Source organism: Aythya ferina (assembly GCF_964211825.1).
Source record: "Aythya ferina genome assembly, chromosome: 15".
In the NCBI taxonomy this organism is placed as follows: domain Eukaryota; kingdom Metazoa; phylum Chordata; class Aves; order Anseriformes; family Anatidae; genus Aythya; species Aythya ferina.
This window is the reverse complement of record NC_140314.1, coordinates 16,012,965-16,040,552: the sequence shown is the minus strand read 5'-3', so window position 1 is coordinate 16,040,552 and position 27,588 is coordinate 16,012,965. Positions and strand designations below refer to the sequence as shown.

Genomic DNA, 27,588 nt, shown 5'->3' with positions numbered 1-27,588 from the left:
ACTAGCAACACTTGTTTAAGATCAGTAAGAAGGGTCTCTGGAAAGCTCATACGGAGTCATCTGACTCAGCTCCATCAGTTTTGATAGCACACTGCTAATTTACTCATTCCCAGAAGAAATCTTGCTCCATGCCAGTCTAAGAAACTGGTGATAAAACAGAACTTTCCTAAATCCGCTCTGTAATATCCCTCACTGAAGTAGGACAGTAATTAAATCTAGCATATTACCTACTAACTGTAGCTTAGACATTCAGAACTCCTCTCATAAGACATACTGACTACTGAGATTGCCCTGCAATCAACTGTACTTCAGAAGGATACAAAGACAAATTATTTCAGAGGTTCTTTCTTACTCTTTCTAGGAACCAATTATGTAAACATAATAAAACTAAGGTATCTTTTATAGTGAAACCGTTCTACTAGAAAAATAGCCTTTTTCTTAGCTTAATGGATTTGTTCTTTAATCTCTCTCAACTCTTGACCTCCGTTCAGATTTACGTGGTCTTAACTGGGGTGCAGAGCAGCTGGATGCAACAGGTAGCAGGGTGTTAATGGGAAACACAAAGAGGTTGTGTTTAGGTCTCTGTATACTGCAATTAGGGGGAAAAAATATCTCAGCTTGGTTTTTTGAAGCTTGAATATAACTGAACAGGTGGATTTGGAGAACATGTTACTTCAAGTTTTATGATTATATCACCATGTTGTTTCCAAAGACGATTGGTTTCATTGGGCAAATCCAGCGTGAAGCTGAGATGCTCCTAGAAGACGCTAAATGTACGCAGCTCTAACAGCAGTGGGAGCTCTCAAAAAAAAAAAAAAAAAAAAAGATTATTGGTTCCCTAAGCTGTAAAAACCAGAATCTCAAGTGACTGTAGCATAACAATGTCACTTTTATATGGCTTAATCTCAGCCATATAATTAAACTGGTACACAAGCTGTAAAATAATTAAAAATGAGCCACAATGAAGTCTGCTATAAATGTTTGTGCTTCAGTGCTAACTGCTGCCATTATAAATACTATATACCAGCTTCTCCTCTAGCATAACTCCACTGAATACATACAGTTGCACTAGGGATAAATTATACTTAACTAACTTTGCATGGTCAAACAAAATTGTACTGCTGCAGAGTGATTAAAAATGGTCTAATCTCTATCATTGCTGCCCTGTAGCAAAAAGAAGCAGGGTCAATATAGTAGGTGTAAATGTGATTACACCAACCCTTGGCAGATATTGTTCTCTGGTAATACAGGCACAAACTTCACAGCATTGATCTACTCCTTTAAAGAGCACCAAATCTGCTCAGGAGTATGGATCTGACACCTGGAAGAGCTGTTTAAAATTTGTTCTAGAGCTGTATAAAGAATCCTTGTATCTTAACCAATACCATGCTTTACTTACAGGTGATCTTAATGCTTATTTATCAGTAAAGTCAAGCCATAAAGTTTCCTTTGGTTATTTCTGTTCTTTCAACATTGCGCCTCCACTGAGCAACTCAGCCAAGGATCTGTGCTGCTCTATCCATTGAACAACTAAGTCCTGAAGCCCTTTCACTTCATTGTTCTCCTTTTACTGGTTTCTGTTTCTGGGCTTCCCTTACTACTTCACACACCAACGTTGATTTCTAACAACTTTATTGTCTCTACCTGCCCTCCCCTGTCCATCCCTTCACTCTTCCCCAACTTTTGCCTCCTTTTCCATGTTTGAACCTTTACACCTTTTCCTCCGGCACCTTTGAGCTTCACACCACTCCATGCAGATTCAGAGTTAGCTGTGCTCTCGCTGTCCTCCAGACATCCTGGACCTGCCAGCACTGACACTACAGCTCAGCCATGAGCCGAGCTTTAGTCTTGCCAGCCCCCAGGTGCAGTTGCAGCAGGTTTTTCTCCTGCAGCTACTACCAGGTCTGGCAAAGTCAGGGCCAAGAACTGCCAAAGTTTGCCAGGGTGCATGTTGTGATTTAGCAGAACCTTGGATTTTTAAACCAGGCAAAAACCTGCAGTAGAAGTAACTCCTGTTGTGACACAGCTCTGACATTTCATTATCCACAATTTTTTGTTAGCTCGTTGACTGCAGTTTGCATGTGTCACTATGTGAAACAAAACTCTTTATGAAGAAAAGATCTAAAGCTACAAGTAAAACCTGAATAAATCTTACAGATAAGGAGGGTTATTTTGTTCCCAAACAAGTATTTTAAAGCCAAAGACTTTGTTTTGCTTTGCTCGATTTCTGAGAACTGAACATGGTATAGCTATAGTCAAAGAAAAGAAATTATATTCTGGGAGATGAGACGTCTGGGAGGTCACAAGAACAGTTCTTTGGCACATAAACAAAACAGAACAAAACAAAACAAAGGAAAGGCAACTTTTAAGGAGTAGAAACCAAAACAACAAGGGCTTTGCACCTTTTACTGGATGTCTACCAGATCTGCAATGAGCTTTATTTTGTTTTCATGTCTTGGTGCCCAAGTATAAGATTTTGACAGATGCTTACTTTGCTTTGCTGAAGACACATCTCATTTCAAGGCATAATCCAGGCAGGAAATGGCCCCTTGACACCAAGCCTGAATTTCATCCGTCCCCATTCTGCCCATAATCACATTACATAAATGTAGCTGAGGTGGCAGCATTCAACTGCCCCTCCTACCAGAACAAACAGTGCGGCCCCTTGTTCTTCAGTACATTCCCAGTCTTAGTTGGGTTTCATTTTAAATGGACAACTCTGTTTTCTGGGTTTCTTTGGCTTCCCTCCCACCTCACACTCCTTCCGGCACATAGGGTCCATATCTCTAGAGCTAACTGAATAACAAATGAATTTGTTGATCGTCAGTAATTTTCCTGAAGTTTTCAAATTGTGAAAGCATCACTTAATGAGGTCATGGAGGAGCCAAGACTTTGGAAGTAATCAACCTCTACAGATGAAGAAGACTCAGTGTGAGGTTTTTCTCATCACGGCTCTAGAGAGGAGAACACACCAAACTTTTGTTTCACCTTTTCACATGCATAAATCTACTCAGCTCCTGTTCCAGGCAGCTCTTTACCCTTTCCATCTCATTTTGAAATGAGCAAAAATCTTTCTCTCAGGTTTTTCTCTTAATTCTGATTTTGGTGAAAATATGAGGGTGGTACGTCTTGAAATCAAATTCTTTTTTTTTTTTTTTTTTTTTTTTAAATCTCCGTGCCCCAAGGAAAAGATGAAAGATAAAAGAACAAGAAGATACATTTTTTGCCATGATGTTTAGAGGAGACAATATCAAAAGGAAGGATCTAAAGTATTGTTCATAACCATGGAAGTGCTATTGTTTTATAACAGTAAAAAAAACTCCTGTTAAAATAACTACATCATTCAAATTGTGCTTTTACTGCTTCAAAGGGGAAAGAGCTAGATCTTCCTATAAACCTACCTATACCAAAGTTCAGTCTAAGTTTATTTATATGACAAAGTTGACTAGGTTGACCATTTCCCTTGTCACTTGATTATCAATCTTGCTTTCTGTGATCTGCAATTCTTTCTAGAGCCCTTGTGGCACTGCCATAGAGAACAATTGTAGAAATTCAATTGTTTGTAGAAATTCAAACAATAAGGAAAATAGGATAAGCAAGGAAAACCAGTTAGTTTTATGTCCATCACAGACTGCAGGTTCTGCAGTGGTAATCAAGCCAGTTAGTCAAATTCAACATTGCCTTTTCTTTTTCTGGTATAACTGTACCCTTTGCCATTGACAAAGTACTGCTGGCTAGAAGGATGCTGAAAGCGATTAACTTCTGCTCCATTAAGGAGTAATGCAGACTTTTTCTGTCTTGTCCCAGATATAAGGCAACTGGAATGGTATCACATTTTCTCCGCTTCCAGCGAAGTATTTTTTCACTTCATCTTTCCTTAACCATAGCAATATTAAATGACCATGAAACAAGCTAAGCTCAATGCTTACACCCCCAGAGGATTTTAGTAACAACCTCATGTACTGACCAGACTACGCTATGATTCGATATGGATATATCAATTATATTGGATATACCCCCAAAGTTTTTCATGTTACTTCCTTGACTAAATGTAAGAGTTAGATTATTAGAAGATATGACGATGCTCAAGGTACACAGACTTCACTCCACACATACAATCACCACAGAAAACAAGCATATTGTGGTTTGGGGTGAATTCCCCCCTTTAATCCAATACTAGTGTTTAGCCAGTTAAACAAGGGATGTTTGTCACTGTTCTTTCACTGCCTTACAGGTGTACCATTGCAAATTATGCCTTTTTTTTTTTTTTTTAAAAAAAAAGGACAGGATCACCCATCAGAAGTGAACATGAATATTTTTGCTGAGGAAAAGGAAAAGGTCAACAGCCAAGGAAAACAAACAAAATTGTTGTAACGAAGCAATTTCTGGTAAAATCTGAATATGTTGCTAATGCAATAGTTTTGTCTTTAGAGAACTATTTTTCTTCTATAAAGCACAGACCTCCATGTTCTCAATTACCTTTCTGAAATAAAATGTGCTTACTTCCTCATACATCCTTCAATCTTCTTTCCAGCTGCAAATCTTCTGCAGGACACTGGAAGAAGTGTATGCCTGCCACCACTCTCGTGACTTCAAGAGGCTAAGCGAGTCCACTGGGACTACCATGTGCTTGCCAAACCATTTACACTTGTTTACTAGGGTACATAGTGAGTCACTGCATCTCAAGAGAAAATTACCACTCATTACTTCAATGCATCAGATTATAGCTAAATTATTGTTCTTATACTATAAGTCTCATGTATTATTCAAATTCTAACCAGTGCATTAACTCTGTCACTCCGCCAAGATTACAGCTAAAAATAGATGGTACATGCCCTACTTCAGAATACATTTAACATTACTACCAACAGCATCTCAGATTTCACACATGCTCAGGTTTCGCATCTTTGACCTTCAAGAGAATTTGAAGAGTAAGAATCAGTAGTATATAATTGTGTTAAGAGTAAATGAAAGTAAATGTAGCTTCCAGCCACATTGTACCAGCTGGCATATGCATCTTTGCATAATGACGTACAGTGGAGGAGATTTTTACATTTGTTTGGATGTTTTATATTTAATTGCTTAGAAATAATATAGCACAGACAGGAATAACCCTATTCCACATGTAGGTAGGTCAGATGTAGAAGTGTATATTTAAAACTTTTCTAGATTCATGGTAAGAAGTTCTATTCAAACTTCAATGTACCTGTTTTATCCGCCTAAAAAAAGTTTTACTCAAACACTGTGAGTCTGCACAGAAAGAGCTAGGGGAAATCAGTCTTTCCCCTCTTGTTTACAATCAAAATTGTTACAAGTAATCCTTTGTTCTATCACATAGCCATAGATTGGACCTCCTCAGCTGTTTCCTCCTGTTCTCATTCAAATCAACACAGAAAAGTTAAGAATTGGTGAGATTCCAGCCCCTCTTGTGAGAAGAGATGGTGCTATCTGATATTTACACCATTTATGATGGAAGACTACGTCTATACTGTATATGCTGCTAAAGCTTCTATAACATTCAGAGGCCATCCAGTAGAGCTAGTTCTGCCTGCATTCCAGCCTAAATTTGGAACCACCATATCCCATAAAAACAGCTCAAACCAAGGTATGAACAGAGAGAGAACAGAGAGATGGGCAAAATGCAGGAATGGATACCAGAGATATCATTCCAAACTACTTCTGAAGGGATGAACACATTTTCCTAACCCATTGCTTTTTCTACTAATGTCCTTCAAAAATCACCGCTCAGTTCTTGGTACACATGCAATTACTTTTTGACATGGAGCATACATCATAAAAACAGCCATTGTGTCATTTAAAATAAATCTATATTTTTTTCTTCCCTATTGAAAGACTTGAGAACAGCCTTTTAGTCTTTTTTTTTTTCCCCTCCTCCTTCCCCTAAGGACTTGAATTTGTTGTAAGTGACCCACAGTAGGACCAGAGTGCCCTATGGCTTTATGTAAGTAAGAATTTAGTCCCGGGTGTTTAAAATAAATGCTCATCTAGACACAGTCTTAGTAAGAAATGGTTCATTAATCAACCTATTCAGCTTCCAGTTTAGACAGGTTATTAGAGGTGCTCTTCTGAAGATGGAATTGTCTGGCCTATGATCTGTTTATAATCCCTTTTAGGATTCCTTTGTGTTCATTTTCCTTTTTCATCTTACTTCCACAATATTCTGAAAATTTAGGGGGTTAGAATTAATGAGAACTATCCCACAGCGCTTCAAAATATTCCAAAGCCAACAGCTCCTGCCAAGGTTAAAGATGAAAAAAGAAAACAAATTCTATTGTATTTTCACCTTTACAGGCCTTTTTTGCATGACTGATTTGCCATAGTTCCCTGCGGAATAACAAAGTACTCCCTGCATTCTCTTTATAAAACTCAGTCTTCATTGTCTGTAATAGCTACCCTATTTAAACCCCTGTTTACATCATAGAGAAATGAAAGAGACAGAAGAAATCTAAATAATATTTGCATTGCCCACTCCAGCATTTATTAAAATGTAAAATTCAGTTAATGGAGCACTTTTCTCTAAATATATATCAGCTGTCAGGACACTAAAGCTATGTATTTCTGAACATATGGCATCAGACACCTCTATTGAGGAAAAAAAAAAATCTGCCATTTCATCTCGTGTACAATGTATATGTATGTACCTTGCATACTTCCCATTGAATAAATTAAGGAGGTCACATCCTGAACCAGCACTTATTTATGGATGAAAACAAATCATTTCTACTCTTCAAACAAAGGAGGTGGTTATAATTTATTAAGTGACAACAATTGCACCCCAGAGTTCTCAACACAAAAGCCTCTTCATCATTTCATGATGCTATTCAGTGGAAGACTTTGTCTCCAGTTAGGCAGTTGCTTCCCTAGAATCTTCTTCCAGCTCTGGAGGAGTTTTTCTTTAGCTTACAGAACTGCATGGTAGGATAACAAAGATCTAGTTAAAACTATGGTTTCTCGAATAACAAGATTTGAGTCTGATTGTCAAGTAATATTGTCAAAGAGCTTAAGAAAGAGAATTGAAAGCTATGGGTGACATTTATTTCTGTGTGTACAGCCTCACACACCAGTTCTTGATGATGTGAGCTGTAGTCTATGCAGTAATAAGATTTGCATGTAGGATGTTGAGACAGGTTGACATGCACAAAGATTTATTTGCACAGCCTGTAACTGATAGCATACATCCACAGAGTTGATGTAAGAGTCCTTCTTTAAGCCCTTTTAGATCATTTTACCAAAGCGCTCACTAGCAAGAGTAAAAACTGAAAAATTGTTTCTGATAAAATTTTGTTGCACTTGTAAAAGATTAGCTCATCCAAGACTAGTTTGAGTGGGCAATGAGATGCTGGAGAGCAGCCCCGCAGAGAGGGATCTGGGGGTTGTGGCTGACAGCAAGCTGAATATGAGCCAGCAGTGTGCCCTGGCAGCCAGGAGGGCCAACAGTATCCTGGGGTGCATCAAGCTCGGCATTGCTAGTCAGTCGAGGGAGGTGATTGTCCCGCTCTGCTCTATGCTGGTGTGGCTTCACCTCGAGTACTGTGTGCAGTTCTGGGCACCACAGTACAAGAAGGACATTAAACTGTTGGAGAGTACCCAGAGGAGGGCAACAAAAGTGGTGAAGGGCCTAGAGGGGAAGACGTACAAGGAGCGGCTGAGGTCACTGGGCCTGTTCAGCCTGGAGAAGAGGAGGCTGAGGGGAGACCTCATCACAGTCTACAACTTCCTCACGAGGGGGAGTGGAGAGGCAGGTGACCTATTCTCTGTAATCACCAGTGATAGGACCCGCTAGAACGGTGTCAAGCTGAGGCAGGGGAAGTTTAGGCTGGACATCAGGAAGAGGTTCTTCACCAAGAGGGTGGTTGCACACAGGAATAGGCTGCCCAGAGACGTAGTCACTGTACCAAGCCTTTCTGAATTTAAGAAGCAATTGGACTGCGCACTTAGTCACATGGTCTAAACTTTTGGGTAGACCCAGTTGACCCAGAGCACAAGATTTACCAGAAAGCAATGAACTATCCTACCACTTATAGTTATTCGGTTTTATTTATTTTCTGCTGCGTATTAGAAATAAGTATCATCACTACAGCATGTTAATGTGCTGATATTTTATTATGTAGGTTAATAATTATCTCTGCTTTAATTATGTATCATAATTTATTAAGCAAAATATTTATATGAGAAAATGGAGACCCCTAGAAGTAATATGAAATCTTACATTACAGAAAGAAGAAAGTTTTGGCACAGAGAACATGACTTCCTATTCCCAGCAGAATGAGGGTCATATTAATTTGCAAGTGCAGTTCTTTATGCAAGCTGGAAGCCTTTAGGATGAAAGTTGCTCTACAAGTACAAGTTGACATTATTGCAACATTTATCTTCCACTAAAATTGTAGCTCTAATTACCCTTTAAATTACACATCATCTTGAAGCACAACCACAGCTATTATGAATTATTTTCATTTGCATTGTTACTATATATTACAAAATGTCATCTAACTAGCAGACCAACTCAATGTAAACCAAGAAGTTAGTATATGGGAAGATGATACAGAATCTGTAACCCAAAAGAGGCACTTTCACTCTATTGTCTGATGACATTCTCAGGACATAAATCCCTAGGACACTACTAAAAAGTCTTCAGAAAAGACTTTGGTGCGATTACTTAGGATTTACAAAGTTCTGTGCTGATGGAGGAGTCTCTGAGACTCCCTTGCACTACAGTCATACTTCAAATTGGCTATAACAAAAACTTCTAGGAAAACCACCACAGCCCGGGTCTGTAGACTGAGCAGTGCATGCACCAGCTCTGTCCTCCTGTCCCTTGCACACAGCAGACAACACAGCAAGATGTTTCTGAGCTCCTTGTAACTCCCTCAAACCCAAATGCTTCCACAGAAACCCAAGGGGAAGGCAGGAGACACCACATTGCTCAGGTTCTAGCTAAGGGGTCTCCAGTAGAAAGAGATGCTGGAACCAGTAGCTGTCTTTTTGGGAGATACAGCCTAGTGCCAGCCTTTCCTAGAAAACCATCAAGGGGCCAGGAAAACAGAAGGAGACAAACTAAAATCACCAAGATTTAATTACTCAGCCTTCAGTGGCTGGTCTTCATACTTTTTGGCTGTCCAGGCCCCAACCTTCAGGAAGCTGATGCGACAGCACCCTGACAAAGGAGCAGTGGTGGTTGTTCAACCTCAGAACTCTGATCCCCTCACATGCTCTGCAAACGCAGCCAGTGCCACACAATGTGCTGCTCCCTGCTCCAGGCCAGCCCAAGGAAAGCCCAAGGCCAAGTGCAAACACTGCAGGGCAGAGGCCCTACTTTGCTTTTGTCTACAAGGATGTACTGTAGAAAAGACTACATTGAAGAAAAGGTTCTTCAAAAGAAGTCTCTGGGCAAAAGCAGTTTTGCATTACCACGACAGCCACTTCTCTCTCTGATATAAGTAGACATAATCAGGTACGTGAACTGGTGCCTTCAGGAATATGTTTTTCTACTTAAGATGAAGCAGCTTCCTTTTGCAGTGAAAGTGTAACTTCTATTTACAGCAACATAGTATCTATTATATTGCTTTTGTCACATACAAAAGTAAAAGCATTAACACTGCCTAAATCCAGGTTTTCATCATTCACTACCAGATTTACAGGTCCAAGACTAGCTGACGCTAAAAAAAAAAAAAAAAAAAATCCTCTTCCTCTATGATCTAAAATAGATTTTATCACAGCATTAAATTAGTACTATATATTTTTATAGCAAATTCCAGTGACATTTTAAAAGATTTTTTTTAGTAGCACGGCAAATATTGAAAGCTATGGATATTTTATACCTTTTTACAGGATCTTTATCAATGCACTGATTTACCATTTTAAGTTCTATAACAATATATGGAGCAGCTGAAGTCCCATGGTACTTGCATTAATTACTCTATAACTGAGCCATGGGTCAACCTGGATGGCACTGTCTGACTGGGAGAAGAGAATGCGTAAAGAATAAAAAAAATGCAGGTACAGAGAAGTCAACCTTATCAAGTGCAAATAAGATGTGCAGTTCTGTGTTTTTCCATAGCTTGGCAGCTTCCATAGGTTTCTTCCCATGTCTCTCATTCTAGAACTGCTCACTTGCAGAGTTGGAAGGTGAGAGCAGGCAGTGCTGTAAGCTTCTCCTTATTGGAAGTTCAAATTCACTTTGCATTGCACACAATTCTTCCAAAATTCATACTTGTCAGTCAGCTTGGAACAAAATTGTCATCTCAATAACTCTGTGTCAAATCAAGCTGAAGGCTAAGCTGTAGATGTAGCTTTCCTGGCTGTTTTCCACATCACAGAAACCTTTCCAAAAAATACCTTTTGGGGGCAAATATCTATTTTCCTGTTTCTGAACAAGTGCTTTTTAAGACCTGAACCTGTAGAAAAGAGGCTTCTTGCTTTTCTCCTTGCCAGAAGCCATCCCATGGCCTTTGACCACACCACAGCCAAGAGCAGGCAATGCAGAGGCAGTCTACATCCTTTTTTGTCTCTTAGTGTCACCATTTGTAGACAAAATTTCCCAGCCTTAGTTCACATACAGTTATGCATATCAACACAGCCAGACAAATGCTAGAATCTCTCCTGTGAAGGCTGGAAAGACTGCCGTGTGAAGTTGGGGAAGCCCTGCTTCCACCACAGTTAACAGCAGCTCCCCAACCTAAGATTCTAGGTTGAGTATTTCTGAATTAAACCTATTTCCCATGGGCCTTTGCTAAGATTTCACAGTAATCTGGATTTTCATAGTATAGACCAGAGTCCATGCCACCTATGCTTTCAAGGTCACATCAGCTTCGTACTGAAACTTAAGACTGAACTAGGTGTAAAATAGTAACAAAGTCGGGATTAAATCCCATTCATTTTTAGAGGACGGGGTTTTTTTGTTTGTTTGTTTTTGGGTCTATGTCACTGTTCCAGCAGGGATTTGGAAAATCCTGCCTTAATGATAAAATGTTGTTTGTTTACCATAAGAATTCTTGAAAAGAAGGATCATGACTTTCTCTACTGCTTCTGAGAACAACTACCACAGACAGTTCCATTAACATCAGAATATTTTTAGTTTCTACAGGAAACAGAGACACTCCCTTCAGATTGAATGATCTGATTTATGTTAGAAAGCCTTAAAGTATTACTCTTCCAGAAAACCAAGTGAAAGGCATGATGAGTGTTTGAGCAACCAGCCCATCCAAATTCCAAGAGCAGCAGCAGGTGCAACACAAGAATCATTCAGACTATACAGACCAGGTTCAAGGTACATTAGTGCCTGTATTTCTCAGATTTGTATAGCAACAGAAAAAGTTTTTTTCTCAGGTTACACAGAAACGAAATAATTGATTATTCTAAAACTGAAGTTATTTCCATTCCTCAACATTTGGCCACACTACCTTTCTGGCTTAATTTAAGCTATATGTATTAGCTAAGGCACAAACAACAAGAAAAGGAACCCAGGAATGGGATTCCACATTCAGTTCTTGATGCACACACCTCCATATCCCTCCACTAAAGCCATCACCTATTTTTTTTGCAACATTTTTACTCTTGTCTTCTAGCCTCCAGCTCAGTCAAGACTCATGGGCAAGATAACAGCCACAGAGCACCAACCTGCACTAGTCTTACTGCCCTAGCCATTATTTACTGGGCTGTGCATAATCTGGAAACAGAGGTCTCCAAGAAAAGTATCTAGCCCTTGGAGTGATATTCCTTATTCATTGAATGACAGGTGGAGCTCTTAGGCAACAAATGTACTACCAGTTCATGCATCTAAAACTCTTAATAGCTGATTTGCAAGTTTCTTCTGCTTTCTACTCTAATGTGAAGACACACTGACATTTACCATTACTCATCTTCTACAGAGAACCATCCTTGAAAATAAGAGGTTAAATAACTTTATTCTCAGCACAGATTGTGTCAATTTCTAAGCCTTTCTTAAAAGATTTTTTTAAGAAAGTTGAAAATTGTTTTGCATTCACTATCTTAAGAGGAAAAGTTCTTTCCTTCAGGTGGTAAAACACTGAGGGAAGGCTAAAATTATTTAATAAATCAAATTACAGTTCACCTTTACAGACACTAACACAGTGTAAACAGGATCACTTATAAAGAAGTGACATAGTAATGCTCAGTTTCATGCTAGGGAAAAGAAAGGAAAAATCCATACAGTCAACCCACAGCTGTTGGTGTCTTGCCAGTCTGGCCACAAGAACTGAAGTGTGGTGGTCATTTAATTTCTGAGCATAACAGCTTTGATGGTTATCACTGCCACAGTGTGCTGTATTATATACAGTATACAGTATTAGATAGTAGTGCAATCCACTTTTTTTTTTAAAAGGAAAAAATTATTTTAACCTCCTCAGAGAAACTGAATTCTAGCTACTGGAAAACACCTATATTCTTTTGGGCAAAACAATGTATTTTTTGTTCATCTTTAGAGTGGCCTACTGTTTGCTTTTTATCTCTTTGCATTCAGTTGTCTTGTCCTCACAGATCTGGGGCCACTCTTTCTTTAAAGAAATACAGCCTGGTTTTGTAGTATTTAACAACCATTGCACAAATCAAGGCAGTCTTAGAGCTTGAGAGTTTTCCCTTTCTTTGCCTCACTCAGCTACGAGTTGAGTTGATCCAATGAGATGCTGACGTTCCCCAGTCACAGCTTCTATCTTCAGGAAATATGACCACACCGTATGTTGTGTATCAAATCTTTCTGACAAGGTTCACTTCCCAAGGAATATAGGGCCCCAGAACAGGAGCTGCCAAGCTACTGGTAAAGGAGTGTGTAAGAGATTTAATGTTACAAGATTCCATTTACATACCACTGGAAGATGCAGTACATTAAGCCAAGGAATGTTATACTGCTGGTGCCTGTGTTGCAGTGATAGGAGAGAGGACAGTGGGGGGAGGGTATTCATAAAAAACAATGCAGCAAAAAACTACTCTTATGACATGATAAAGTATCTGCCAACAAAGCCCCCTGTTCTCCATATTACATAAGAAGCATTAAGAAATTTAGATAGTGGGTTGCTTTTACCATTATCATTTCCAAAAGCAACAACTTCAGAGGAAGTGAGAATAATCATCACATAAAATCAGCACGCACACAATTTCTTGGGGATGAAAGTCAAGAGGTATCAAACAGTACTCCACAGTGACGTATAGCGCATCACTAGGGATACATACCCAACTTTCATCCATTTTGGACCCCAGCATTTTAAAGCAGAGAACGACATGTGAAGAAGCAAAGGGGACTGCGGACTTTTCCAGCTACTTTAGAAGAAAGGAAAACAGAGCAAGCTTCTTGCACAAGGGTGAAATAGAGCAACAGTGGCAACAGGGATAAGATCTGTAAGCAACAAAAAAAGTTACTCCACTGTTAACCTGCAATCACTGCAAGCAGATACTATCTTGCCAATGTCAATGCAGTGGAAAATTAAATGGAGAGCTGGTGCATGCTGAATTTACAGAGTGCTTTGCTATGATTTTTAAAGTGCTTTATTACTGTAGTGCTCTCATCCTGCTTGGGAACTACAACTATTATCCCTTTCTAGCTGATGGCTGCACAGGAAAGCAAGACCTAGCTGACAAGGTGTGACTGCAAGAAAACTTGACCCTGGCTGAAAACAGGATTTTTCTCTTCAGCCACAGAAATACTAAAGCAAATCAAGGCATGATTATAATCCAGCGAGCTCACTCTGAACAGCAGTTCTTGCACATCTCTCTGCATGAGAGGTTTGATATTTTCTGTTGGCTTACTTGTAAACAGCAGATTAAAAAAAAAAAAAAAAAAAAGTTTTCTTCATGATATTGGAGAAACTGGAGTTTTGGAGTTCCCAGGCATCTCTCACAAACTTAGATGTCTGACAAAGTTTACTGTGAGAAGTCTTGCAATGGGTATTTTTCTCCCTAGCAGCACCATTCACTGTATTCTTATATTTTCAGCCCCTCTATCACCCAAGAAGTTGACAGTCACAGTTTCTGGAGTTATCTGGCCAAGAGCAAAATACCACCCACTGAGAGTGTCTTCCAGACACCCAGTCCTAAAAGGCTTACCAACTCATGGTCACCCTTCACATTTCACCAGGTAAAGGCCCAACAGTATTGAGACCTACTACTTGTGATTACTGCAAACACTTCATTTCTTAAATAGATTTCAGTGGAAAGCTGCATAAAAAAGCTGCATTTGGTCATTTTTAGTGCAGGGGTGTATCAGTCTTTTCTAAAGCTCCGTTCTAGCTACACTAGATATTTTTGCAAACCTTTAATTTTTCTTCTCAAGCTAAATTTAATTCCTCCTGGGATTAAAAGTACTCTAGAAATTATGGGAGAAATGCTAAGTCTCATATCTCCATCCCTGAGAGGCTGCTTCAGCAGTACCCTTACAGCAACATGAATCATTTATCAGTACCATCCCTCCAGCCTGCTCAGGACCTTCTGCAGCAAACTTGAGTACACATCTCCAGGAGCAGTGTCAGCAGCTAGAAGCGACCAGAATAAAAAAAATCAAAAGATTTTAAAGAAGAAAGCAGAATGAAATATAGACTTGTAGATGTTTCTATGTTATCATACATACTTAAATTCTTCCTCTCAGGCTTCCCAAAGCTGCCTCTCTGCAGGACTCCCCTACTGGCTAGGTTTTCCATGTTAAAATCCCCATCCAAACCAATCCTCTCTCACAATACTATACCAAGGAGGATTTGAACGCAGTTAAACACAGTTTTACTCTGTGCCTATCCCCTGCTCTTTTTCAGTACAGAATTAGCCAGCTGAGCTGTTTACCTGAAGCATTTTGATTTAATCAGGCTGCACGTTTTCTAGTTATGCACAAACACAAAGGGTCTGGGGGTCAGTACCACAAAGCGTCTGGGGGTCAGTACCACAAAGCAATGGGGGGACTAACAAAACATCATTTGTTGGTTTGAATAATTAAGTGTTGGAGACAGGAAGAGATATCTCCTGGACGTTTCAAATGCACAGAATGAAGCTGGATTCCAAGCCCTTGATCATATATTTTTAAGTTTCATACTGTGGCAGACTGCCATCAGTGAGGATTATATGTGATTGTTAATTCATGCTGGAGGGCAATCTGACCCCTTCCAAGGCTTTCCTTCTGTACAAGGGCTCTTCAGCCAGTGTCTGCTACATCTGCAGCTCTGGATGTAAGAAGTAATTTTTTGTGAGATTAATTGACTGCCAATATCAAATAAAGCTCTTATGGAAGATACTCTTCTTTAGCAGTCATTTCACAAATAGAAGAGATGTTTAAGTACACAATGTATGAAAACAGCAGCTGAGAGAAGGCATTTTGTTGGGGGGGGGGGGGGCTCATCTAAATGTCTCAAAAGAATAGCAGTATTCACAAACCCCTTGCATGAAAGAAGAGCAGAAACCTGACAGGAGTGAGGAACTCAACCAGCAGGTACACAGCCCTGCTGGATTTCCCACAGCCCTGTGAGGGTCAGAGCAGTGGATGTGCACAGAGTGTTTGTCACAAGTCACATCTTCATTTATACCTCACTTCTATGTGCTTTCCTTTTGGGTGGGACTTGCAGAGATTTATTTTTTTTTTTTTTTAAACAGTACTCAGGCTTTGGTAGTGCAAAGATAAGATTTATGTGGAGAGAGATTTGTTAGATTGCCATGGCAGATAGAACAATGAACCCTAAGAAATATGACTATTCTGTGTTTGTTAGTTTGAAGGTTAGTTTTGGATTTGAGAGACAGCTCCAGTAGAGCTTGGCACATCTCCGCAAGCTGATATGAGCATCTCTGCAGCTAGTCTTCATCACGTGTGCGTGTATTGCAACTGGAACAGTGGCCTCAACAGTTTGCATTAAGCAAAGAGGTAGAGGTCAGGTTCACAAACAGTGAAGGAAATGTGCAGCATCCACAGAAATGCTGCGTGGTTACAGTCCAGAAGGCCTCCAAAAAAGAAGCATTAGATCAAAAAAATGAACCCTGAGAAATAAAAACTGCACTCATCTTCTGACCTTAAGATATGGGTTGCTTGAGAATGTGCAACTCCAGTCTCTTGGAGTAGATAAAGTGTTGTGATGAACAGTATGTTCTCAGTCTCCTGCCAGGTGGGATTACCTGTTTCTCCTGCTTAAACCACGTGTGCAACTTCTGCCGTCTTACTGTTTTCAAGGGGGACTTTATTTTTAAATAAGCTATATCTGTTCAAGATAGACAGGTTCTTGAAATTCAATGCCAGTCAGGCACCAGATCATCACCTGGTATGAAGTACATAAGTCACTGTCTGTTCTTTGACAGCTGAGAATGTCGCTCAATCAAGAAGGAAACTATTTCCACTAAGAAACTTTCTTGGCATTTTCTTTGGCAGTGAGTTATCTTTTGGAATAACTTGGCTTTGGTATTTTGCTTTTTGTTCCCCCCACCCCAACCCCCATATCCTGCTACATATAAGTCATTATACCTTCATCTGGAAGTGTTATAACACACAGTTAAGTCTTAAAATTGTGCAAATGCAAATTCTGGTTTTTCTAGTACACTGAATAAGACAAAGTGCCCCTGCTAGTAATTTGACAAGTTGAAGTCACAAGTAAGATTTTGTCACATACCTATTGACTTATTTTTGGCATTGAGAGGCTATTAGTACTAGAAGTTTTGCATAAGATTATTAAATGTCTGTTAAAAGAAAGACAGTAGAGCATCAAATTAATTCAGGTCTTGCTATTTGGAGCTTGTTTTTTTTTTTTTTTTGATGCAATAGTGTGGCTCACTTCACTCCTGATATTAAACACCCATGATGAGTTAGAAGTCTGAGGCAACCCTAGTGATGACAAATGTGTTTAAACACCAGTGTGCCATCTTGTCTACCCGTAAAGGTGCAGGAGGTGACCATATTCCCATGGAGTCACAATGTACAATGTCACATGGAGTCCCAAGAAACTACTAAAATGTCCACTAAAACTAGTAAGTCAAGAGAGTAAAGAAGGAAGTGATAACCAAAAGAGTTATGATTCATAAGTGCAAATGAAGTGCATGAATTACGTGAATACCAATCCTGCCATGTTAATACTCAACCTGTTTTAAGAGACCAGATTTAACTAAATCAGTGGCTTTGAAGTCTTAGAACAATGTACCACCAGACTGCAATATTTCTTGTAACCCACCATACGCTCCTATTAGGAAAACTGTTTGTATTAAACAGTTAAATTTCTTGTGATTTCAATTCCATAGAGTGTTCAAGTGTTATGTCCTAAGTGTTCATATTCTTGCTACGGCTGAAGCAGTATCTGCAGCCAGCGCCTATACTGGGAGTCAAGGCAAAACTGAGCACAGAACCAAAGGAGATAAATCCCAGTGACCCAAGGTTTAGGTTCTTCATCCACCACACGTATAATAACATCACAGAGGTTTTTAGCACCTGCTTACCCAACTGAGCCTGCAAGGAATACGCAACCCATACAAGCATCACCAGGAAGAAGAGCAGAGCTTGGAAGGGCTGCTCAGTCTTGCCAGGCTGAGCTGAGCCAATGCCTAGGGCAGCAGCATGCAGGTCAGAAACCAGGGGCAGATGCAGGGTGGGAAGTGGCCGCTCAGGAGCCAGGACAGGTTTGGGGAGGTACAGACCACAGTAGAAGTTAATTTGTCAAAAAATGCAAACAGATTGAAGCTCTACTGAAAAATAAATAAATAAAAAGATCAGAGCCCAGCCAAGGCAAGAAAGTAACAAATACCCAGACTTTCTCTCATCACCAATGATGTTTTCATCACCTAGGTTTGGTGTTTTTCATTGTATTCAATACCTCAGATATGGTAAGAGTGACTTTGTATACACTATCATTTTTATCCTGCAAGCTAAGCAGCAGCACCTTTCAAAGAACATTTGGATGGGCACTTCTTACTACCAAACACATAAGTTGTTTTTGAGGGAAAAATACAATGCACCTTCACCAAGCTAAGGTGAACCTCTCTTCAGGTAGCCAGGACATGAGCAAACACAAACCTCAACTTCCACACTAAACTAAGAACTCTTCTTTGAAGGTTTAAGCAGTGCCTATGGCTTAGAATTAGCATCAGCACAGAGATAAATATCACCCTCATGGAGCATTGTGAGAACAGTAAACTTATATATTGCCATCCACATACCCACCCCATTTTCCTATGGCATAGTCATTGTAAATAGCTTCAAAAGATTTAATACATCTTCATAAAATATATATTTTTATATAGTGCCTCTGGGGTCCCCAGAGTAGATGGAGTCAGTTACACTTCGTCCCGGATGACTTGATACTTGGTCATCAAGGTCTTGCAGGCAAGGCAGAATGGAAAATACAGAAGAGAAAGTTCACCAGAATTATGCAAATTGCATGAAACCATTACTAGAAGTCAGGAAATGCATATTTAAGGAACCCATTACTTATTTGACATATGTGCAGATGCTGAATGTTCAAAATTTGTTTAAATGTTTTAATGAAAACAAACTTAATATGAGTGTTATTTTAATTACTCAGGGACTGCCTTGGACTTGATTAGATGGCCTTAGTCTCATCCTCACCCTTGCTTCATGCCATGACAACTACTAGCAGATTTCAAAGAAAATCTGACCAGCACACTTCTTCTGGCGTAGTCCCAAATACATTGATTAAGCCACTTTAAAAAGAGAGACCTGCTTAGAAATCTGCATTCCCCTCTGAAGTTGAGATGAGAAGGTGCTGGTCTGCCAGAGACACTAGGCCCTGCACATCCTGTTAGTGACATGGTTCTGCAGATCAGGAACCAGGCTGTGGGCTCATGGAACAGCATCATCCTCCTGGTGCTGTTATTCTATGAACATGAGCTATTGACATGCAGCAGCTGGCATAGCAGTCTAAGTTTTACCTCCGAGGTCTCAACTGGACAGTTCAATAAGCACTGAGATATATGACCTCAGTGAGCCTGAAGCTGTAATGTGAGAGATCCCTGATGTACCTGAGGTACTGCACTGCTACTGGAGCTATCCAACTGGAAAGTCATAAAACAATATAAAATGAAGTGCTCAAGCAGAAATGATTCTGTCATTAACGCTACAGACACTCAACCATTAAGTCTTACCCACAAAACAGAAGGCAGACTGCTTAGATTGAGAGCCCCACAGACTGCCTTACAAAGTCAGTCTCAGGACCTTGGCACTCACACCATTGGGATTTACATGGATTACAAGGACTTGCCACAGGGTTTGCCTTGGATATGAAATAACTATTGTTTTGCTATGGGCACCACTGGGCATTCCTGTTTTATTTCAGAAACATCCATGTCCCAGAGGGTAACTTCCACAAGAGGCACCTGCACTGTCTTTACAGTACCAACAGACTTCAGGACTTCCCTAAGGCCTAAGTGAAAACTCCTCCAGAAGTAAAAGTTACAGGAGGCAGGCTTGTGCAAAGCACAGAGCTGTTCTTCAGTGCAATCACTCCATCTCACATCCCCCAGCTTCAGCTGTTTGTGGGTTTAGAAAATGAAGGACAATGACAGCATTCACTACCATGAAGCAATGTCAGTTTACTGAGATGAGAGTTGTGCCCCTGAAGAAAAATAATCCAGTTTATCATTGCCTCGCAGTTACTTCGTTATTTTGTTCTAATGCAAAGGTGTGCAAAGCACTAAATAAATCAAAATGAGCAATTACTGCTGTGAATGCAATGCAAGGATAATGACAAATTGAGCCCAGGCTTGAGGGGGGAGAGACTTCAGGAAAGATAGGAAGCACTGAAGCAGTGAGGAAAAATGGAGGAATAGAGTCCACATAGGAGTAAAGAAGGTTTTATAGCAGAAAAGACAGACCCCTGAGCCTGTTACAATCCTTCATCTTGTACAGCTTTGTTTATCGTAGCGTCCTTCTTTCCTAAGGCTGTGAGCTTAGACTTTGATTTATATTTCAGAGCTAATTTTTTTCCAACCTTGGAATGCAAGAAAGAAAATGGAAAGGTTTGTCAAAACAACTGCAGGGAAGCTGTAATGCAGCCTTTGTTTACCACCTCCAGAGTAGGTGGTATTTCAGGCTCAAAAGGCAGCACAAATATGAGATGTTCAGGGTGGATCTCAGCAGCTGGAGCACGCTCACCACTCACGGATGGTGCAACATATTGCTTTTTGCCTGTCAGGGGTGAAGAGCAATGGTACAGTATTGCAAAAACTGTAGAATTATCACAGGAACACAAACTTGTGTGTTCAGGTGCCAAAAAAAAGTTAATGTATTAGGACAGCCTGATTTTGTTCTCCACTCAAGATAATCACAAGGCTTGTGCTGATTATTGAGAATTTGGGTATAAAAGGAAAGGGTATGAACTGAAAGGTGTGGCTGTGTTGCTACAAGCATTGAACCAAACCTGTAGATAAGATACAAGGAAGCCTGCAACATCCAAACCTACTTTGTAGCGTCCACATTGGCAGAAATATCATTGCTTTAAAAACCTTCATGGGTTAGATGTATAATAGCGACAGGGTACTGATTCAATCTAGTGCTATCAATCATGATACCCCATACCACAGTTTCACATTCACCCCACCTAACTTCAGGGACCTAAAATGCATAATCACCAAAGAAAGTTAATCAACAAGTGTACAGACCCCTCCAGAGGGCAATCCAGCCCATGCAGGACATAACTTGCCTGCTGAAGCTATTATCTATAGGGGAGCACAGCCTAAGCATGCACCAAGTTCAGTCACCTTAGTTAATTGTCTGAAGCTAAGCACAACAAATCCCCACCTAAGAGTCTCAGGGAGCCTCATGGCCAGTGGAAATAACCACAGATTTCAATAGGCTTCAAATCAGGACTTGAACTTCATCCTTTTCTGATAGATGGAAAGTCGAATGCAGCATTGGACATTTAAGAAAAATTGCTATCTCTTTTGGTTTACCAAGGAAAAACTTGTGATTATCCCCTGATAGAATACACACTGTTTTCAGGGCTTTTAAATTAGTACTTAAGATGAAGAAGGGAGATCTTCAACTTAAAAAAACACACCTCTGCCACGAGAAATTTGATGGTAGTTTTAATTGCTGGTAGAAGAACTTCCACCCCCCTCACCCCCTCCCCCCCCGAGGTTTTGTGTGCACAAGAGAGAAATCGCATTCTTCACAAGTAATCAAACATGGTTTTTTTGCATTTGGTTGGTTGTTTTTTTGATGCCTTTTGTCAGCAGTGCCAACTTTGAGTTATTCTTAAATGCAGTCTCCATAAACAGAGCCACATACCATCTACTCTTATTATCTCACCACACCATAAACTGCCTTGCTAATGAAAAAACAGCAACAGATTGCAATATTCTTGTTAACAATCCTCTGCTATCACTGAAATCTGTAGGTCACATACACAAAGCTGGGAGCAGACTTTGTCCATAGCAGCATAAAAAGAAATTATCAGTAAAATGAAAGCTACCATCTACGCACAGTATCAGATGCTTATAGCTACCGTAAATTATCTGTATTACTGCAGCATCCAAAAACCTTATATCTGAACCAGAATTCCATTGTTTCAAGTGACAAATAGACAACACAGCAGCTTAGTGAGACAAGTACAAAAAAAAAAAAAAAATGTTGTGGAAGAGGCAGAGGACATAAGGCAGGCTGGGGAACAACAGCAGTGCAGGTCAGTGGGATAGGGAACCATCAGCTGCCTACCCACTGAAGAGTGTACTCTGTACTCCAAAAACTTGTACGGAGGAACTGCAGAAAAGTCCTGGAAGTCGTTTTGGCTATAAAGAGCTCCTGCCGAGCACAGGAAAACCTTCAAGATACAACTCTCAGTGCTTAGCAGCTTGTTTATTAAGGCCTTTAGCAGGGGTTAGATGAGAACTGGTAATGGAAGAGTAACAGGAAGGGTAGGGCAAAGAAAGGCCATGTGCAGCCCTGCAGCATTAAGTCTCACAAGTGAGAACAGTTGGCTTATTCTTGATGTGGTGGGAGGGGGAAGGAGTGAAGGGATACAAAGAATGGTTCTATCAAGGGGACAGGCTAAGGAGATGTCTTTTCGATTGGCTTCCCAACGTTCAGGGCAAAGGAATACTACAATTACCAAGACAAGAAAAACATTTGCTACAGTAATTGAAACGGGACATAATTAAAAGCTTTCCTATATATAAATGAGGCCTGAAATGCACATGGAAAGGAGTTTTGCAGCAGGAATCAACAAAGTTTAAACATTGGTCAAATAAAAGCATGTACAGAAAACTCTCAGTCAGGAACAATGCTTCCACCTAATAGAACTTTAGTCCACACAAAGTATGTGCTTCCAGTAAAGAAGCTGCAGGGTGGGAGCCAAGACTAAGCTGGCTGTGTTGCTACAAGGAGCATGAGCTGGCAGCTCAATGCCTCTGAAAAAGCACCAGAGGAACCTAGATACTGTCTTGAACATGGGTTAGATAGCAGCGGGAGTCATCCACTGAGAGATGGACCTGTATTTATACTTGCAAGGAGTGCAAGCTCGACACAAGGTCAGAGAAGGAAGAGGAGGAGGTGGGAGAGAGTCCTGAGAAGCCTCTCACAGGAGTGGAAGGGGGCCGAGGGGATCCTGCTAACAGGCTCCCAAAGTAGTAGAGGATTAAGGAAGCCAGAGAAAAGTGTTTATGGCTTACATGTATTCAGTCATAAGAACACAGCTGGGATAAAAACATTGGGATCTACAGTAGGTGTGAACAGGTTTTTAAAGATACCTACATATATTCTTTATTAATATAGGTATTTAACTGTTTTTTGCCACTGCAAATACCATTCCTGAGCATGCTGCATGCAGACTCTCATACTTGCTCTTACAGCTTTTAATAACCAGGGAGAAGCAGAAAGAGAAAGTAAACATAACCAGTCTTTTTCTCTGCAAAATTCTCAAGTTGAAAAGAAAGAAATTTGTCAGAAACTGAACTTCTATGCATCATTCATTTCCATTTGTACTAACACTTGCTTCGGCAGTTTGGTAATTGCTTTCTCACCCTGCACAGTAAAATGAAAAGAAAGCCAATAATGCCACCCACAGGTGTATAGCTTTATTGCTGCAAGGAGTTTTGGGGTAGGTTTCCTCATTTCGTTTAATTGGAATGTTAATTCTGATTTGGTCATGACACTCAAATAGCTCTGAGTTCACTTCCACCAGGAGTCAGAACCGCAGTGCCAGTGCATGATCTGTGCTGCTTTGGTACATTTAGCAAGCTTACAGGTCTGTCCTAAAGGTGGCTGATCTCTATTACATATTATTACAGTCAGGTTACAAATTACAGAAATTAGAAAAAAAAAAAAACACCCATCTCAGCATTCAGCACTATGATGATCTGGTGAATGCATTTCAAGTAATGAATTTCATCCACATTTTTGATTTAAAATAAAAGCAGGCACGTTTTCATATTACATGCCACATTTTTGCCACTTTTTTCCCCCCCACCATTTCTATCTCAGAGTTCCTTTGATTTTGATGACAAGGGCTGTCACAGAGTTCATTCTTACAGAATAAGGCAAAATCCAACTAAAATAAGAAAAGCCCAATCTTTAGGTACAACTGAAGCAGGTGAAGTCCTGCTTACAAACACTGTACTGATTCTCTCACGGTACTGATCCATGTTTATTAAGAGTGTTGGAATGGAAACTCTTTTCAGTATTTCTTATCTGAACATTATAATAGGAACTTATGTTTAAGGAAAAAGAGGGATTAAGGGGTATTTATTAGCCTATTCTTCCTTTCTTTCACAGGAACAGGACTCCAGAGTACACAGTCTAGAAGAAAGGCTCAGGATCAGATAGCACTGCATGGTAGGAAACTGTTTTCTCTTACACATAGTCTCTCTGAAAAGCAGCAAAGGTGGGCTATTCAGGGCAGATAAAACACTTGTACTCTGCATAGATATAACCTCTCACAGCTGAAATTAATTTATAGCCTCCTAGATAGCTTCACAAGAGCTAACTCTGAATTCAGCAAGACAGGAGATGGCTTTGTATGCCATAAACCCTTCCTATGTTCTATTGCTCTTCAGACCCTTGCAAAAGGTCATTTTATCTGTATTCTCTAGGGTCTTCCACCAGTATGGAGTGAGGCTGCAAAAAATATGCCCACACAGGGAACCTTCAAAGAGTAAGAAGTAAGAGGAGTAAATAAGAGATTTGTTGTCACAAGTGATTTGCTGAAACAATCTAGTCATAGTCAAATTGTTTTCACAGCATTAAATATGGATTGTATACATTGACACAGTCTTGGATGTACACATCAAGTGAATAACTTTAGAAAGCACAGATTTAGTATAAATATGGAAAACTTCCTTTCTTCTACAACAGTTAATACTGAAAATAAGATACATTTTTTCAAAGAGAAGAAGAGTCCAAGAACACGAAACTTTTTTGTCCTAAACTCTTCTTGGACATTCTTGTACTTTATAGATGAATTTATCATTACTCTTATTTAAAGCCCCTGAGCTTTTGAGGAACAGCTGCCATGTTAAAAGGTTGCTATCACATTGGCACCACACAGGCAAAGTTATTTAGGAATTGGACTCCCTTCCAGCTCAGGATACTCTAATACCTAACTGCTCTCTGACAGGCCCATAAAGTGCCAGATCTTCTGACAATGAAAAGCACCATCCACTGCCATTAGATAATTGAATAAGAGGAAAAAGAAAAATATAGATATATTTAGATAACTGGACTCACCATCTCCACCCCTCCCCATTAAAGCTCATGTTTAAGTATTCTAACAGTCTTATGTTAGTTACATACAAAAGGCCACACCTCCCTCTCACCCCCATGGTCCCAGGGCACAAAGCACACTTACTGTGCAGTAAGGGACCGAGTCACATCCTGGAGCTCTGGGTGGTGCTGGGCATGTGGCACGGGGGCTCTCACAGGGTACAGCAAGGCATGACTTAAGCAGAACAAGGAGCTGAACCCTGCTTTCCCAGTGAAAACCCTTTGGAACAGTAATGACTTCAAATGAGTACAAAACAACATCTTAATTTTTAGTCTTTTTTACACTACCCAATCTCAGCTATAGCAACAACTCCAAATGTTCAGAACAATTACACAGCCCTCACATCAAAAACAACACAAGTGTTCAGGGTCAATTAATTCAAGCTGCCCCCCACACAGATAGTTTACCCATACTTTTTTTTTTTTTAATTGCACTCATTACAACAAACTTATTCTGAGCTTCGCTAATAACACAAAACCATTCAAATAACCTTCCATCAGAAGTGCTTCAGCTGTTGTCATACTCTTGCCATGTAGGATTTCACAAAGCAGATGATGGTAACATGTCTCACAACAAATAAGACCAAAACACCCTCAAGGCACATTCACGGATATCCTCACTCACAGGCAAGCGTGATAAAAACATACCAAGCTAACTCCAAAATAGTGAGGGACCTGATCCCCCATAAACTTAGTTACAAAGCTGCAGCTGTCTGTGTCATCTTGAGGACATATTATTTGACAGTATGATTGCATTTTGCTGATGTGAACGACTACCCACTTGGTCGTTTTGCTCAACGAGTCTGTCATCAACTAAGTGTCAGAGTACACGGACTGTTTCATTTATGCCTCCATCTATCATAACCTGCACTGCTTGCTGACTCACTAAAGAAAATGTGTTCCACCAGGAAAATACAAAAGAAAGCAAATGCTGATTCATTGGATGGTCAGCTGGCAACAGAGGCTGTCAAAGTGAGTTTGTGACAGGAGAAAACTGTTTGGTGCAGAAGGAGACATGTCCAAACCTCCTGAATCTGGACAGCAATTCTTCAGGGAACAGATCTCCCCAGTGTTGTCTCTATGCACCCCCAAGAGGAACAGCACAGGTCTCTCTCCCTTCCTCCAGGGAGCACAGCACCTTCCCCGGAGCCAGGAGAAGTCTCACATCACAGAACTCCAACTGAGAGGACAAGAGCACAGGGACCAGCAAGGAGTATGGATAGCTAACCTGAACCAGCACAAGCACACTACTGAACACCTGCAGCACAGGAGGTAGAGCTGCCAGTTTCCCAGTAAGCACCCAGAGTGCTCTTGCTCCCTCTGTGTTATGCGTCAAGTGTCTACACTCTTCAGAGGCTTAGAAGCAGAACTTAAAAAAAAAAAAAAAAAAAAATCCTACTTTGCTTGCCATGTATTTAGAGCTAAGTCCACTTCAACTAAGCTATGATTTCTGAGTTTCTTTTGCTGGCAGCCCTGCTTTCAAACAGCTCCTCAGCTGCATCCCCTCCTGCACATTCCCAGCACCCTCTGAATGCTTTTTTTGGAAGTGCATTGAACCAAACTGGGAAATAGATTGAAGACAGGGATTTAAAAATGACCACTACTTCTAACAGTTTATTTTTTTGCCAGATGAACTCCAAGCAGAAGCAGAAGCAGAGCTTATGAGAAGAGGCATGCCACAGGGTTAAGAAGGTGCTCATGGAAGGGAGCGAGCCATAACTTGCCCCAGCTTTCACAGCAGAAGTCTGTGTAACCACACCCTAACAGGAACCCAGCAGGACAGCACAGCTGTGTAATGCATTTCAGAGGCACCACAGGGATCCTATCCTGTGCTCATGCTAACTCCATGGGGAGCTGGTCATGGTTTGCAGCAGAAAGCAAAACCTGCAAAAATAAGCTGCTGATACACTTCACTGATCTGAAAGAGATTTACAAACGTTATTTGTACCACTAGAAGATCAAAAAGGAAACCTAGTCAGAGCTTCAGTGAGAAACAGATAAGAGTCTTTGGCAGCAGTCCAGCAAGAATATAATTTGGATTCATTTGCAGAGAACCAATGATAGAAATCTTCCAGCACAAGTCACTTTTTCAATTAGTAGTGAACCAGGCAAGTGATACTTAAGGGGAAAATATCATGAAGTTTTCCTCTGCAAACAAGATTTGCTACAGCATGGATGGGACAACTTAAACCATAACACACAAGCATTCAGTTTGCTGAATCTGCTAAGCCCACCAAGCAATTCTGAGAAACACAAAGTCACTACCAGCAAAGGCTGGTAAAGCAAAGGTAGCAGGTCAGAAAACATGATTCAGAGCACATTGTAAGGGGTGGCTTGCTCCACCCAGCCCACTAGAGTAGCTACACCATGACACATAGCAACAAGCACCTCTTCCACCCCACTTTTCTTCTTTAAAGGATACTTACGTAACGATAAACAATACCAGCTTACCTGCTATCTCTTGGCCAGTAGCATCAGAGCTCATTACAGTAGCTGACACGATGTCTTTCTTTATAAGCTGCCAAAGCAAGGTCTTGTGCTCCTTCCCTTTCCTTCCAGCAAGGCAGGGTTTGGTCTTAAACAGGTTTGGCTGCGTTTGCCCCAGTTTCACCCAAAAACCACATCGCTACACCTTTCTCCTAGCCAGGAGGACCAAATGCAACTCATAGTGGAAATCAGGAAGATATTTAAGCCTACAAATGGTTTCTTCACAGGAGCTGGGACAGACTGAAGGAAGAACCTGATCTTACACAGCTGAAATCAGTAGAAGCCTTGTGCCCCACATGAAGCATTAGGTCAGAGACTCAACCTTAAAAACCACTGGAGTACAACAGTGTGATTTGGGAAAATAACTGATCCCAACCATGATATAAGTTTAAATTGCACTAAACTTA

The 27,588-nt window shown here is 40.4% G+C and overlaps 1 long non-coding RNA gene across 2 annotated transcripts in view; it reads right to left on the bottom strand.

Moving 5' to 3' along the window:
* LOC311445139 overlaps positions 1–27,588 on the bottom strand; it is a 91,125-nt gene that overhangs the window by 42,973 nt on the left and 20,564 nt on the right. The window contains exon 1 of one of the 2 annotated variants that reach the window (XR_014698233.1): positions 27,146–27,538. The exons of the other annotated variant lie outside the window; for it this stretch is intronic. This is a non-coding gene — a long non-coding RNA (uncharacterized lncRNA). Of the gene's footprint in view, positions 1–27,145; positions 27,539–27,588 lie in introns of those variants that run through there. 2 annotated transcript variants of the gene reach the window in all.